This window comes from Anoplopoma fimbria, chromosome 17 (genome assembly GCF_027596085.1).
Source record: "Anoplopoma fimbria isolate UVic2021 breed Golden Eagle Sablefish chromosome 17, Afim_UVic_2022, whole genome shotgun sequence".
In the NCBI taxonomy this organism is placed as follows: Eukaryota; Metazoa; Chordata; class Actinopteri; order Perciformes; family Anoplopomatidae; genus Anoplopoma; species Anoplopoma fimbria.
The window spans coordinates 9,157,169-9,174,233 of record NC_072465.1 but is presented as its reverse complement, the minus strand read 5'-3'; the positions used below and the strand labels follow the sequence as shown (position 1 = coordinate 9,174,233).

The 17,065-nt window shown below is 42.0% G+C and overlaps 1 protein-coding gene across 2 annotated transcripts in view; it reads right to left on the bottom strand.

Annotated features, from left to right (window-relative positions):
* The window catches only part of LOC129105910 (transcription factor SOX-13-like), a 44,301-nt gene extending 27,540 nt beyond the window's left edge, over nucleotides 1-16,761 (bottom strand). For both annotated transcript variants that reach the window (XM_054617179.1, XM_054617180.1), the window contains exon 1: nucleotides 16,674-16,761. The gene's annotated coding sequence lies outside the window, so the exon portion shown is untranslated. The remainder of the gene's footprint in view (nucleotides 1-16,673) is intronic.
* Between the last annotated feature and the right edge of the window lie 304 nt (nucleotides 16,762-17,065).

Here is a 17,065-nt window from a genome sequence, read left to right as displayed (position 1 = left end):
ATATGTGAGAACACCCAATATAGTATTAGCATATATGGTATTTGAATCTGCTGTCTGTGTCTAGTGTCTGTGTTGGGCCTTCAGTTAGCATTGACTCTATTATTGTGTTGTGAGCTGTGTGTAGTTGAGAACATGAGCCAAAGAAAAAAAGTTTAAATTATTGATACAATTTTATCGGGAGCGCTCGATCAGAACATTTGGGTAATTTAAGGTGTAACATCTGGAGACAGGCCACCAGCCAGCACACACCTGACTGGTTTTGAAAGTACACACACTGAATGCTCAGCTCAAGTTTAGTTCTATATAAAATATTTTCATCACACTGAGCAAACGGCAAGATGGTGAAAAACATGTTTCTTCTGTCTCGTTGTGCTTTTGGCTACAAGTGTCTTTCACCAGAAATAGAAGAGGAGCGAATGCTATTGGTCCATATGCCGACTGACTGAAAGGAATGACTATAAATAATAAATAAAAATCCCTAATGGTTCTTCCTGTCTTAAAGAACAAATACTGTAATGAGGTGTCTAAAATGTAAAAAAAAGTCTATGCAAGCCTTACATTTTGTCTGACTTAGCAATTGCAAATTCAGAGCAGTTGTTAACAACCAGAGGTGTGAATTAAGCCCAAAATGGCCAATATCATGACGAAAGTTTTTATAAATTATATTTACTGCAAAAGCTGAAAATCTTGGTCTTAAGGCTTGCACACGTAGGCCGTAGTTTTCGTATGCCTTTATATTAATCCGTCATCCAATAAAATGTATATTATCTGTAATACGAGACTAAACTAAATTAATAACGTCGGTGCAATGTATAGCGCAAGTCCCGAACGGGGATAATGAATGAATTGCATTAGCAAGAAGCTATCGTTCACTGCTTTCTGATCGTTTGTGCATCATTTGTGTCTCGATCATCCTCGATTCCGAGCTGTTTTTGCATTCACCTGCCTCAAAATTCGCATCTTTTTTTTTCTTTTCGTTAAGTTACATTACATAAGATTACAGTAATTTAGCAGACGCTTTTATCCAAAGCGACTTACAATAAGTGTATTCAACATAGGTATTCAAGAGAACTACTAGTCACCAGAAGTCATAAGCGCATCTCCTTTCTTAAACAAGCATCTAAGAGCATAAAGCATTAAGTACTTTGTGAATGTTCATTGGTTGCCATTTTGATTGATGACGGTGATGGTGGTGGCGGCTCTGAGTGGTCAAACCACAACTCTTTTGTTCTGAAAAATGACAATGTCAGTGTGTAAAAATGATTGACACAACGTGAGGTCGGATTTATCTTTAACCATGCCACAACCTTGAATGAAAGAAAAGCAGACTTAGTGCGCACAGGGTCTTTGGTTGTTCCGTCAAAACATGCACAGGTTTGTGCTCGGTTCACAAACAGATGCATACTGGATTTGTTTGCAGTTTTACCTCACTTGTCATTACCACTACCTAACTGGCTTTTAGTAAAGATCATCTTATTGGTGAAATTTCAAGACCTTCTAACAGAACATGGGATCACACCAACAGAAGTAGTCTCAAAGAATTGTGTGTATGTGTGAGTGTTTGGGGACTTGAATTATTTCTTTATTGGAAATGTCGGTGAGACGTCCGCAAACACACATACACACACACACACACACAGAGTTGTGGAACAAAGCTTCCTTGCGTTGCTGACTGGGCCTCATTAGAGAATGAGCTCTCAGGACTGGAGACACAAAAGCCTTGCCCTCTTCTCCTTTCCTTCCCCTCTCTTCCTCTGTTCTCTTGGCCTTTTGATGTCGAGGGTACTGAACCATATAGTGGCGAGTCCAAAGAAAAAGCTCATCAAGAATACACACTTAAGTTTCCTCATTTCTTTGTTAGTTTGTTTTCTACCTGTGTGTGTGTGTGTATGTGTGTATGTGTGTGTGTGTGCGCGCGATGAGAAGTGAGCACAGAGACCTACAAGCCCCGATAAGGTGCTGTTGTACTGCGGTTGCTGGTCAGTACATCACACAAAGAGCAGTGTTGGGAACTCCAGCGCTGCGATTCAGTGATAGAGACATCACAAAGACTACATTTTACTCCCTTTTCCGCTTGGAGTTCAGGGGCTGCCCCACTGAGGCCCGCCTGCCCGCACACACACACACACACACACACACACACACACACACACACACACACACACACACACACACACACACACACACACACACACACACACACACACACACACACACACACACACACACACAGAGTGGGAGTCTTTTGATAAAAAAAGAAATTAAAAAAATCCCCATACCCATAAATATCAGTAGAAGTAGAAATTACAGATGGAAGTGAACCAACAAGGAATGAAGAAAGAGAATTCCGCGATGCGGATCCGTTCCCACATTTTATTTTGTCGGCTACGAATGAATTGATACGGACGCGGAGCATTCTTGCCATATGATCTGATGTTTCTTTTTCCTGATGAAAAGATCATTTGTGTCGGTAAAATGCCAGCTGCAAGTCAGTCTGAGCTTGAAAATAAAATCGCACACCATCACCCACCCATCAGCATTCACAAGACGCCCCGTTTTGATGCATGACCCGAAGAAAACAAGCAAACAAAAAAAGTGAGAGACAGAGGATTGAAACGCAATTCATGGTGCAACTTTGTAATAACCGTCATTAATACATGCTAAATGAATGGTTAGTTAAACTTAAATTATAGTATTTTACAGCTAACAAACTAATAATTAACGTTTACTTATTATAAGCAATGCTTTAATCTGTTATTTTAACAGTTTATTGTCGCACAGATTACAACATTTTATATGATGTCAGGTATTTGAGAATGATTTCCAAATGACTCGTAAAGCTTAAAGGGATCGTTTGTAAAAACATCTATAAACATTCAATAGATAGAAAGATATTTGTCACACTTTGTTAATGGTTAATAATAGGTCAAACATTATTTGGATGGCTATGAGTTGCAACTGGTTGATGTACAAACCAATTATTAACCATTGACAGAGTATGAACGATAAGTAATGTTTCTAGATGTTTTACAATCTTTCACAATGTCTTAAAGGTTTACAAATGATTTGGTGATCAATAATAAATACTTAATAATATATATAAAATGTTTTAATGTTTTAATGTGTGCAACCATAAACTGTTCAAATAACAAATTATAACACTACTAATAAATAGTAAACATTGTTAATTATCATTCCATTGTGTTAACAGTACCATAAATAATTTGAATCAACTATCAATTTACGATTATTATAAAGTGAAACCCAGAGCCAAAATGAAAGAGGAACTTTTTGTATATTTGGAGTATTTGTAATAACACATAATACTAAAGAAAATGTCTGTGGTTCACTCTGTATAAATTACAATTCCACCAGCACTTTTAACACTTAGAGAGAGTGCACTGAGTTGCAAAAGATAACATTAGTGGAATGTCTGCTAGCAGGGAGTTGCTGCCTGGCTACATTTAACTACAAAATACAGACAATAATGTAATAGGCCTTTCCCTTGTTGCAAGTTGTTTTAAGAACTAGCTCTCCCCTGCTAATCATCAGAAGGAACAGGTGATATTAACCTGTTGTGATGGGCCACTGAGGGCCCATTATTCATCCATGGAATGCTAACGTTTTAACAAAGACCACGGTTGCCAGGTCTAAGTGATAAAACCAGCCCAATGGCCCATCAGTACCAGCCCAATATCAGATGATAGAATACTAGAAAATATGGCCTTGCCAAATCATAGATGCCGCTTTTAAAGTCCAACAGCATTGCCATCATTGTCAAATGTATTGTAACATCTAGAAAATGAACACCACAGATGTTTTGGTGCCTGGATTAGAAGTTTTCCCTTAACAGCTCTTCAACCTAACCCAAGAATGGCGTTGTGTAATTAGATACAGCATATTATCATAAAAAAAATATATGAGCGTGCGAGTTGTTGCTTTGTATATTGCCTGCTCTACCTGTTTCCCACTTCCTTCTTCCTGCATGGACAATATAAATATACTATTTTTCTTTGTTAGAAAGGCGGGCAATGGTGGGCACATCCATGTCTGATCTGGAGCCAGTTTGCCAGGATATGGGTATAAATCAATTATTTCATTTAAACTAAGGATTCATGCATGCAAAACAGGTTTACCCAACCATACGACCAAAAAAACCTGGCCAAAATTTCAAAAGTAGACTATTTCGGCAGTAAAACGGCGGACTTGCCATAACTGTCGAGGGCTTACAATGAACAGACTGCCTATGACTCACCTTGTATCACGTTGATAAGCTCAATTTATTTTAAATAAAACCACAAAGACTTTAGTGTGCTGTCAGGACATCAGGGCCAATGATTTTACATACAGTGGTATTTGTGACAGGCCTATTCACTGATACAGGAATGAATCAGGTCCTGTGTTAAGCTCCTTTCAAAGCTCTCTTTTGTCAAATAACTTAAGTATGGACACTTTTGAAATAGCAAAACCACAGTTTGTGCTGAAGAAAAGGTTTCGATGATAAAATGATTACTGATTATTAACATAAATTACTTATCACTTATCATTTGCATCCTAACCAGCCATCCCCTAACTGAGTATCTCGACTCGATCAGAGCGCGTGACTGCACTTTCCTCTGTGTTCTGCTGACGGACAAAGTTGTGGTTTTTTGTTTGCTCATCTGTTTGTGCACTGTGGTTAAGTTTCTACAGAACTGATAAATGCAGAGGTCACCAGCTTGATGTAATGTCAGCTTTTGGTTTTCCTCTTCAACATTAACCCAGCCCACACTAGTGAGCATGTAACCACGCACCTGAAGTGTGCATGCACACGTTCAAATGCTGCAAAACAAGATATACCACAGCATGTGGTGCTATGTATGTAACTAAGGGAAATGTGTTGAGTAGCATGGTATTTTTTGCGGTTCACCTAAAAATACAAAAATGGTTTTAGTTTTTTCACCTTTGTCTAAAAGTACAAGATGATGGACACATTTTTATGACTAAATTAGAAATTAGGGCCACGGCCTTTATGTTTTCACATGCTGGTCGAATACAAGCATTTTACAAGTGCAGAAATATCACAACGCAGGGGGAAAAAAACACAGGGGTTTCTAAGTGATATCTTAAAGATTCTGTGGACGACGCTTAGTAATTTTCCCAGTCAACAGGTGGATGACTGGAGGTAAGCGCACAGTTCAAAGTTCACAGCCTCTCCAGACAGCTGCAGCCGCTGTGCTGCTTTAATGCAGTGCTTTCAAGCTCAGATTGTTTCTTATTTAGCGTTTCAGTGTCAACAAGACAAGAAACAAAGCTTTAACATCAACTGTAATTCTGTATCTGACGAACTCACAGCAAACTATATAATGAAGCAATGACATTATGTCAGACAAAAAAATGACAATATGAAAACAGCATACCACTTGTGCCCGTAACCAGGGTGACCACCTTGGCCCAGCACGGTGTTCTCATTGCCGCTGTTGCTATGAACTGTGTTTGAAGTATTTTGTTTGTGGTGGAAAGAGGCTGTCTAAATCCTGGCTAACAAAATACTATAGGACACTATAAAGAAATGTTTCAGGAAACTATTGCCTTAGTTCAACTGCATGATTCGGCTCGACTCAATTTAAGTATCTTAAGTATCTTAAGGAGTGCTTTTCTCCATTTCGTTTTCTCCCTCAGCAAAGGCAGGATTTTTGGCTGATCCCCATAACGACGCCAGGCAACCAACTAGAGGAACGTCAGCACACTTGTGTTCACCCACAGTATATTGCGTGTTGAATTTAACTTACAACATAGAGCATGGCGTAGTCTGCATAGCAAACGCTGTTGTGTACGGCTGAGTGTACTTGGCATACGGCGAAGGATATGGCGTAGTGCATGTAGCTTACAGTGTAGTGTTTGGCGTAGTGTAGGCCGTAGTGTTCAACGTGGTGTGCAGCGTAGTGCTGGGTGTAGTGTAACGTGTAGTGTACGGCGTAGTGTAGTAAAGTATGGCATAGTGAACGTAGCGCATGGTGTAGTGAATTTAGCATACTGCGTAGTGAACTTATCGTATGGGGTAGTAAATGAGCGCATAGCGTAGTGAGCATAGCGTATGGCGCAGTGAACGTAGCGTATGGCGTAGTGAACGTAGCGTATGGCGTAGTGGACGTAGCGCATGACGTAGTGGACGTAGCGCATGGCGTAGTGGACGTAGCGTATGGCGTAGTGGACGTAGCGCATGACGTAGTGGACGTAGCGCGTAGCGCATGACGTAGTGGACGTAGCGCATGGCGTAGTGGACGTAGCGCATGACGTAGTGGACGTAGCGCATGACGTAGTTGCGCATGGCGTAGTGAACGTAGCGCATGACGTAGCGCATGACGTAGTTGCGCATGGCGTAGTGAACGTAGCGCATGACGTAGCGCATGATGTAGTTGCGCATGGCGTAGTGAACATACCGCATGGCGCAATTCTGCATGAGTACTTTTATTACTTCAATTTATAATGGATTATTTTAAAGTACAACAATGATACTTTGACAGAATTAAAGGATCTGAATACATCTTCCACTGATGTGCTACTCTGTGAAAATAGTCTACAGTAAAAGAAAAAAAAATAGGAACATATCACAATAAGTCAACAACACATTATTTCATTCCATGCAGTTCATTGGAATCAGAAATAAATCATGTTGGAGCACAGTTCTAACTTTATGTGATTGTATGTCTTCATGTTAAACATGTCTGCTGCGTTTCCATCCTTCTCCATCCTTCTCCAATGCACTTCATAAGCCTTTCTCTCTCTCTCTCTCTCTCTCTCTCTCTCTCTCTCTCTCTCAAAAGCTTTCTAAATAAGATGTATAAATAGGCCGATGACACAACGGTGCCCTTCACAAAGACACCGAGGAGGGAGAAAAGAGAGGAGAACAGGACTCTGGCTTTAGTCACGGCCGCTTTATTCTTCTGCTTTTCAGAAGCACAGGTTAAAAAGCAGCCTTTTCTTTTTCTTTCCATGCCTCCCTCCCTCTCATCCCTCTCTCTGTTACTCTCCCTCTGCCCCTCTCGCTCTCCGAAACAGGTCGCCTATTGTGGTCGGCGAGCGAAAGGCTACTGTGGCATTTATCAGAGAGGAGGAGGAGGAGGAGGAAGAGGGGAGAAGACAAAACACACTCCCAATAAAGAGATAGAACAAGAGAAAGAGAAGAAAGGATGTGTATGAAGGCCACTTTTTCCTTTTCCCTCACAAAGCCCCCTCTCCCCCACCCCCAGCTCCACTCCCTTCACCACCCCATACTCCTTCAGGCTAGCTCAGACAAAGGCAGGCCCCCGACTCTCACAATGCGCTCTCTCCTTCAACACGGCACACTTTATATCCTCACTCTATTCACCGCTGCTTCTTGAGAGCACCCACGTGTGCTCAACGTATGTGTGTGTGTGTGTGTGTGTGTGTGTGTGTGTGTGTGTGTGTGTGTGTGTGTGTGTGTGTGTGTGTGTGTGTGTGTGTCTACGTGTGTGTTTTATGGAGTTTGTAACAGCGGTGGTGGGGGTCTATGTTTGTCGAGGGGTCTTAAAGACCAAGGGGGCCAGGGCTCGGAGGGGTTACTATGGAAACGCCTTTGCGCAGTAAGGAGCACAACAGGTGATTCTGCCGAGGGCCCGTTCGTCTCGGCATTGAGAGGACAGCAGGAGGTCTTTGCTGTGTGCGTGTGTGTGTGTGTGTGTGTGTGTGTGTGTGTGTGTGTGTGTGTGCTTCAGTGCTCGCGTTTCACAAGTATAGCCGCACTTATGCCACAAACAACTTAGTGCCATAGGTCTTAACCAGCTGCAATAAGCTGGAGATCATGCCTGAAGTCGCTGGCTGGCCACGGTAATGACGCGGCGCCTGGCTTTCGCGCACACGGACCTGACTAAACAGCAGAGAAGTCTGGGTAGTGTCTGAAAAAAGGAAAAACAACAGGAAGAACACATGGAGAACAAAAATATATTTAAAAGTCCATTGAATCTTTTTTGAAAGAATGTCAATTCTAGAAGCAGAGATGGCCGTGAACATATGTCTCACCACTCTCATGGTGTTTTAGGCCGCGGCTGAAAACCGGCCCAGCAGCCAAACAGCAGACTTGTTAACATAGTGGAGGACTTCAGCAGCTATAGAGGCACTTACCTCAGGAGACGGTGGAGACCAAAAACAGAGCTAAAGTCAATATTGGACTTACATTTATCTGGAGGATACAAACATTACTCCAAGCGGATGATGGTGCCGCTCCGTAATTGCTGGATGTGCAAATAAACAACTGTATGCTAACAAGTGTCATCATATCAACTTCAGAAGTAATGACACGTTAGTGTTGTGTTCACAACGTAAGTCTGTTTGCCCACCGGCTAACTTCAAAATGCATAAGGTTGGTCATTTTTAAGATTATTTTTAGACCAAAACCAGTGTTGAAACGATCCTGGTCACACATATTATGGGATATATTTCATAACTCTGTGTCATAGAGCTTCAAACACTGAAAAAACACATCAGCTACAGGGTGACATGTTCCTTAATTTCTAAAAGCACACACACTGTATACTTTTATATATAAAAAAACACACACACACACACACACACACACACACACACACACACACACACACACACACACACACACACACACACACACACACACACACACACACACACACACACACACACACACACACAAATCCACACTATTGCACCAAATGTGAATTAATCCGCCACTAAAAATAGTCCACCACAAATGCACTTTCTTCCTGTTTGAATTAAGTTTGCTTAAAAAACTACAGTGCCCAGCAGTTCAACTAAATGACATTGTATTTTCTTAAATATCAATCAATATATTTGTAACTTGTTTTTAAAGATTTACATCTTCAGTAGGAACAACTGGGCTTGAGGTTGGGTGCTGCAGATAAGGTGGAGATGGATGTGACTCGCTCGGCTCAGCTGTACATTACAAACATACTGAGCAAAGGTTGCAACTCTCACTCTAATGATTGTGCACAACAGAAGTCACTGGAGTTAATGATGTTGGTTATGAAACAGTCTAAATGTAATACCGATGCCTCTATATGACCTACATAAGTAAACGATACCATCAGCGAGATGTTATTCTTAATGCTTGTCAACGGTCCCACCCGGTTCTCCTTAAGCTCAGCTGTTGGCCAACATGGACACCACGCTGCTGGAGACCCAGACCGTATTGCTCGGCCCTCTAGAGGGAAGGGTGGCACAGGAGAAACAGAACCAGGACTGAGAGGGGAAGGCTGCCAAACCCTGCTGCAGTAAAATGAGAGGTTTTCTAAAGGGACTCTGGTACCAATCAAAATCAACACAAAATAAAAGTTCCTCATTGCCGCTTTAAATATTATATTCATAATAAAGAAAATGTACCAGCTACTTTTCTCCTTTTTTTTATTTTGACGCCTCTACTTGTTAAACAGCACTGAAAAGTAAATACTGCTTATATAATTTGTGGAAAAAGCTCACCATTCTCCACACAGTCCGCAGAGGTTTTTGTTTTTAGAGGCGACAAGCTGATAAAGGAGTTATATGCCATGTACTTAAATTTATCTGGGTGGTTTCTCCTTCAATTGTGTTACGCTTAAGCTAATGATAAAAACTAAAGACACATGAAAAAGCGGGGGGGGGGGGGGGGGGGGTGTCCTTATCTGACTGCAGAGGAACAACAGCGAGCTGCTTAAGAGCAACCAACAGAGTAACAAGACAAGTCTGGAGTTTGTAACTGCGTGTCAATGGCCTCACCGCTGTCACAATATCTACTCATCAATCTCATATTTTTTTAGTTTTTAGTTTTTCTTCTTCCTGACACAATCAGATAAACCATAAACCCTGCATTATCTGGTTATTTCCCATGGCGACTTTATATGTTTGATCCGGCGTTGAAATATTGAAAATGGCGAAGGGTTCGGATGGGGGCGGAGATAATGTTTTCAAGAAGTTATAATGGCAGGCAGATAAAAAAATGCTGAAAAGCTACAGTTATATGACTTTTTTTACTTTACTGAAACAAAGATGTGTGTCACTGCAGCAGATGCAGCCAGACACCCCTTTTCTAATCAATCAGTTAGGGACCAAAAGATATCAAACGCCTCAACGGGCCACGCATGATAACGCCAGAGTCCTACTATAGTTGTGTCGGAGCAGCCCGTTTGGTACGTTGCACATGCAGCACAAAATGTTAAGAGTCAAACAAGCCACCAAGTTATTCAAAAGTCGGGCACATAACGGCCTACTGTCGCTTTAGATTTCACTGATTTTGAATGAAAATGCAAATCATGCCACTGGACTCTGGTCATTTGCAAATGACACACACACACACACACACACACACACACACACACACACACACACACACACACACACACACACACACACACACACACACACACACACACACACACACACACACACACACACACACACACACACACACACAGTGGGAGTCTTTTGATAAAAAAAAGAAATTAAAAAAAAATCAACTTAAGGTTTCATGTGAGAACAGAGCGCCGTTGTTTGAGCCCAGGGGCGTTCATGTAAATCAACCAGGAAAGCGGTATATGTTTTTCCTTTTTATTTGTCAACAGCGGCCTTGTGAATTGTCTAGATCGACGGCAGAATAAACAAATGGGCTGTAGAATTAAAATAAAAAAGGCTCTTCAGTCACCGGCGGACAACGAAACATCTGTATTGGCACGCTCGTCCCGGATGGCGATGCAAATCTGTTGGGTAACGCTGAAAAAGTCGGAAAAGGAAGCTGAAATATGTTCACATGGCGAGCGGAGCCCTCAGGCCTTATTGGGTCAATGCAGTTGTGTAAAATCTCTCTCTCTCTCTCTCTCTCTCTCTCTCTCGGCTCTTCAAATTAAGAGGCAGATTTGTCACAAACCAACCTGCTGGTTCATGTCTCCTGCCTAAACAATACAGACCATTACGTGACGAGCGTTGCGGGAACGGCGAGACAAAAGGGAAACCCGTAGTTATGTACAAACGTCAGAATTCAATAAAAGGAAAAAAAAAAAAAAAAAACACATACTCTCCAACAAAAGATTCCCTCCCCACTCTGTATTTAATGGAACACACCTCAGTCCTGTGGGAGCTTGCTTTTTGACATGGCGTGCTGAGTGAGCGCACACGTGCATCATTTTAACGTGGGGCACACACGCACAAGACGAAGTTCAGAACTTTTTTCTTTTCTTTTCTTTTTTCCCCCCTCGAGGGATTAGAAAGTGTTCAAAAGTGGCATGAGAAGTTGCGGGCCAGCGTTCAAGAGATTGCATCCACTCTTTCTTCTCCAAAAACTGATTTACAGCTTTTGATAAATAGCCCCCTTCACCCCACCCCCCCGGCATTATTAGCGCCTTATTATGAGCTTACGACGGCGTTCGCTGGCGAGTGGGTGCACATCCAAAGCGCAGCTGGCAAAACGTAAACGCACCAAGAGTGACATCTCTCAAACAACATTTCAAATCCCTGTTTAATCTGCAGCTCTATGGAATAGAAACCGGCATTACTGCTGTCACACACATACCCACACAGAAACACTCTCTCTCTCTCTCACACTCTCACACACACACACACACACACACACACACACACACACACACACACACACACACACACACACTCCTGCTGCATCTGCCTCAGAACCAAAACACATGAAAGAAGATATTTAACCTCGCCCTCAGAGTAAAATCATATTTACCTTGACGCTAGATGCTTGCAGGGTTCTGTGTGCGTGTGTGGGGCCCTATCACCACGATAAGACTTTATCACCCAGCGTGAGCCCCGGTGTTTGTACGCCCGTGTGTGTGTGTGTGTGTGTGTGTGTGTGTGTGTCCTATGAAGTTTCTATACAGTTTTTTTTGTTATTCGTCTATGAAGGCAACAGGTGGAGGAGATGTTAAGGGAACATTTCCACCTTTGTGTTTCCTTCACAAAGAGATGAATTAAAGAGCCTCTCCTCACACGTTAAACGTCTCTGCTCGTTCTCGCCCCGTTGGCCTCGTAGATTTTAATAAACGAGGTGCGTCTTGACACTTAAAAGGGTCACAGAGGAGCTCTAACGTCAGTTCTCATGAGAAGAACTTTCAGCACTTACATGTGGATTTAGTTTTTTGTGATACTGATGCACGCCGTCGTGAACGCGAGGGGAGAACGGCTGTTACATTAAGCAAAAGAGGACGAGGGAACGAACCACGATAACGCGATCTTATCAAGGACAAAGTGAAGAATTAACCGAATTATCTCACTTTATCCGCTTTTTTTTTTCCACACAGAGAGAAAGAAAAACACTTTTACCTGACGAGAAATGTGCATTTTATACACTAAATCAATTAATTATTGACCTCTACCAATTGTTTTCAGGATGTCTGATTCAGTTAACTGTCCGAGGACAATGAGAAACAAATGTCACAATTGTCCCAGAGCCAAAAGTGACACATTAAAATGATAAAAAAAAAAAGCAAAGGGAATTTTATTTTTTGCCATCTCTGCTTGAAAACTTATAGAAACTGAAAATATAGTTTAAGATTAATGTTCTGCTGATCCATTAATTAACTCATTCCAAGGCAAAAACTATCAAACTCCTGGTCTGCAGACAAAATTAGCAGCACATCAAAAGGATTGTGTCTCTTTTCATGTTTTTACAGAAAAATAAGGCTCAAAAAGGAAATGATGTGTAAGAAAAATCTCAGGATAAATTTCAGGCATTTGAGTTGAGAAGTTAGTAACGGACTTAAAACAGCTGGAAAACGTGAGACATTGCTGTACAACACCAACCCAAAAAAGTTGCACACGTGATAACTATGGGGTCATAATTTAAGCTAACTTTTCATTTAATTCGCCTGCAAGCATTCACACAATATTCAATAGAGTTGAGCTACAAAACTTGTTAAACTCTCAAAAAACTATGTGTAGAAACACTTGAAAATTGAGAGACATTACTTTCGAGCAATTCTAGTCCAGTTATTTTGTAGTCCGACATGTTTTGCTGAAGAAAAGAAAAGTTATCGTTTGAACTCTTTTTTCCCCCATTTCAAAACTGATTACTGCATGTGCATCTTAACTTATTATCATTTGTGCACTTTTGAAGCTTGTGACAGTCATCCAAGCAGCAGTGCAGATGTCTATATATTAGACCTGGTTGAATAAAAAGAGAATACATTTTGCACTCAGCCAGGGCTGGGTAAGTAGATGGAAATCATTAGCATTTTTTAATAAAATGTTCACAATATGGCAGATCTACGCTAAATTACTTAGATTGTTAATAACTATGTTACATAGATTCATTTGTCAATTATTTCTGACAGAAGTCAAGTTGATGTCACTAAAAGGCAGGAGAAAAGTTAGATTCATCAGTACTTTGTCAGTCATTAATAACATAATGTGTATCGTATCAATATGATTCTGTTGAACGATGATAAACAAGCCTCTTAAGTAGCCTATTAATATAAGCAGTGAAAGGAGTCAAATAAATGAGCTGAATAATGAAAAGGTTTCCCGTCAGAGGCGTCACGTGCCGTCCGTCGGCGTGTTTACCAGTCGGTGTTTGAACGTTCACAGTTGTGGCGATTCTCCCCGAGGAGACAATGGCGGGCCAGAGGGCTTTATTTAAAGAGATCATACGGGCTTCCCCAAACCCAGCATTGTTCTGTGTGATTGGCTCGGGCCTCACACTGCGCTAAAAAGGAGAGGCTGAGGAGAACACACACACACACACACACACACACATACACACATACAGACACACCATTATTCTCCATTGTGGTGTTTCTCTGTGGACTCCTGGTTCAATAGGAATCAGAGAACAATGTGGAGAGGATATAAGAGGTCAGGAGGAGAGAGAGGGGAGGGAAGAGAAAAACCTTTGTCTGCTCTGCTGCCCTTATGGAGACGTCCGATGTAAAGGAAATGGTGCGCGCGCACACACACACACACACACACACACACACACACACACACACACACACACGCACACGCACACACACACACACACTTTCTCACTTCAACACACATGACTTAAATCATTTGAAACGCAACGTCAACAATTCAAAAGTCTAACATGAGTAGAATAAATGTGTTAGAAATAATGCAAAAAATAACCGGTCCATTATTTTCTGTGACAGTGCGTTATAGTGATTATAACACAGCTGGAGGAACATTTCTGTTTGTGTTTTTAAGGCAGATAATCATGTCGATATTTGATAAATTAGATAACGATATAGCGACTGATAGATTACTTATTTTTTTTGGTTTACATAAACAAACAATCTTGATAACGGATCCTTTACATCTGTTTTCTTTTTCATATTGTGATTGATATACACACAAGTCGGCCAACATATCTGCAGTGAGCTGATATCAGACGATAAATGTACTAGTTGAGTTATCGGTCTTGCCTCTGATTATCATTACTGTCCAGTCACAGCCATAATCATCCGCTTTTCCTAAAAAAATAAACACCTGGAGATCTTTTTAAATACCACACACCTGTGCTGAAGGTTTCATCAGAATCCTCAGAGAAACCATCTGGATGAAAAAGTATTCCCATGTACAGGTTCAAGCTAAATAATAGCGCATTGTTTATGAACAAAAAACGACATTTTGGACTGAAACAATAATAAGGGTTTGGTTGGATTACTTTGAAATGTGGTCTGTTACTGAATACGGATTACATGGCAATATATGAAATTAGTAACGTTGTACTTTGTCTAATATAATATAATGTAATCAGAATACTTTCAGGTTACTAAAAATTCAACATTGACAATATTGCACCAATGAACGCAGCCCAAAAAATATAATTTTTCACTTCATGTCATCTCTAGACATTTTCAACGCAATCAATGTTGTATACAAAAACGCGCTTTTCTAAAGTTAATCATGACAACAACAACAACAAAAAAGCCATTTTATAATTGTCGTATTTTAAAGATGTTATAGAAAATATAGCCAATTAAAATGCAACTTATTTTTCTAATCTGATTCATTTCTACTCAACCGTGACAATAATATATACAGATGTAACAGATTATTTGTTTGGTCGTAAACTGAAGAAGATAACGTTTTTTTCTGGTTACCATGTACGATTGTGTTAAGATACAGACGCACTTCTTTGGGAAGTGTTCATGAACAACCTCGTGCATTTTCACTTCTGTCACTTTGACGCTCTTGTAACACACAAGGGCCACATGGGGACGAAAGTTTTGTCTCATGGAGCATGAGCACTGTTGCCACGGCTACCTGGACTTTGACATAACTTCTCCCTGATTTTAGACATCAGTTAAACAGTTGAGAGGCGCGCGAGGCGACCTATGATTTTAACAAACATGGACAGGATGTAAGAGACATGATAGCACCTCGACCTGACCAGAGAGAGAGAGAGAGAGAGAGACAAAGGAGAGAGCGCCCGGGTCACCTTTCGTCCCACATGAACCCATTCACCTGAGAAGACAAAGCTCCAAAAAAGCGAGAGACGGGAGGACCGTGGGGAGGAGGAGGAGGGGGGGGAGGCAGAGGTGAAGAGTGAAATGCCAAACCACTCCTTGAGATTATCCCTGAGCTTCACACAGTACACACCGAGTGACAGACAGCGAGGCTCTTTAGCTCTGGCATTGCCGTCCTTCTAACTGTCCTCTCGAAAAGATGAGAAGAAAAATAAAAAAATAAAGGAGAGGTGGTGGTGGTGGTGGTAGTAGTAGGGGAGGGGGGAGACGTAGAGCGCACGGGGAGAAGAGACAGAAGATTGACAGAAAAATAAAAAGGTCAGGGACTCCCCGCTGACGGGACAGCTTTGTGTGGGTCCAGTCACTGTAAAGACGGAGCACACACACACACACACACACACACACACACACACACACACACACACACACACAGTGGCGGTAGATGCCCACAAGCTTTGACACACTTCTGTGCTCTGCAATGAGACCTCTTAGCTGGGTCTGGGACCTGCCGTCCATCCGTCCGTCCCTAAACGACCCAGAGCCTACTGGAGACCCCTGATTGCTTTCAAAGGGCTCTTGCAGTATGGGGACCCAAGGGCCCCTCTACATGCTCCCGTGACTCCCCCCTGGACACCTCACACAAACAGGCTTTTAAGCGCTCCCTTGTCCATTAAGACTACTTATCACTCTGACACTTCCTGAACTTTTGCGAATTAGCTGAAGTAGCGAACAAATAATAAAAAAAATAAAAAACAGAAGGTGTTGAGGCCTTTGGTGAAAACGTTGACACCCAGAATCTATTCTCAAAAGGAACCGGCTGATAGCTGCACATTTGCATCTGCCAACAGAGCTGACATCACCATCATCATCATCATCATCATCATCCTCATCCTCATCCTTAGCCTCATCCTCACCATCAGCTAAAACCCCTGCCAGACAAAAATATTCAGAGGAACTAAATATTAAGTGTCAACAAAGACAGAGAGAGTGACAGAGTTCAGATAATGGATTATTATGGAGGAGAGAGCAAACTTTTTTTAGTAGTTGGTAGATGATCTGCTTGGTTTCTGATCACAGTCAACCACAAACATCACACATCCACACCTGACATTTAACACATGCTTGGAAGTGTTTTCCTATTTTTTTTTTTTGTTTTTTTTAAAGCAAATGAGCGATTATCTGAGGTTCCATTCAACACGCGGCGATAAATGTGACTTCACTCACCGGTTCCCGGTGCGCTCTCCACGCGAAGAAAGAACGAGAGAGAGAGAGAGAGAGAGAGAGAGAAGGAGAGAGACTGAGAAAAACAAAAAAAAACTTCCCCGTCCTCCTCCTCTTCCTCTCCCGCTTTTAATTTCCTCCCCGCATTCAGAGCACGGTGGTGCGGCGGCGGCGGCGGCGGCTCGGGACGGAGGTTCTGCTGCCGCTGCCGGTCCGTGCTGCGCGGACTCCTCTCCGCTCTGCTCCGGGGGTGTGTTGGGGTGGGGGGGGGGGGGGGAGAGGGAGAGGGAGAGGGGTTCGGCGCCGGGATGTTGGGAGGAAGATGACGGCGTGGGGGCGAAAAGTAACTGGAGATAGTGGGAGAGAGAGACGTTACGGAGACACAGACTGCCTTT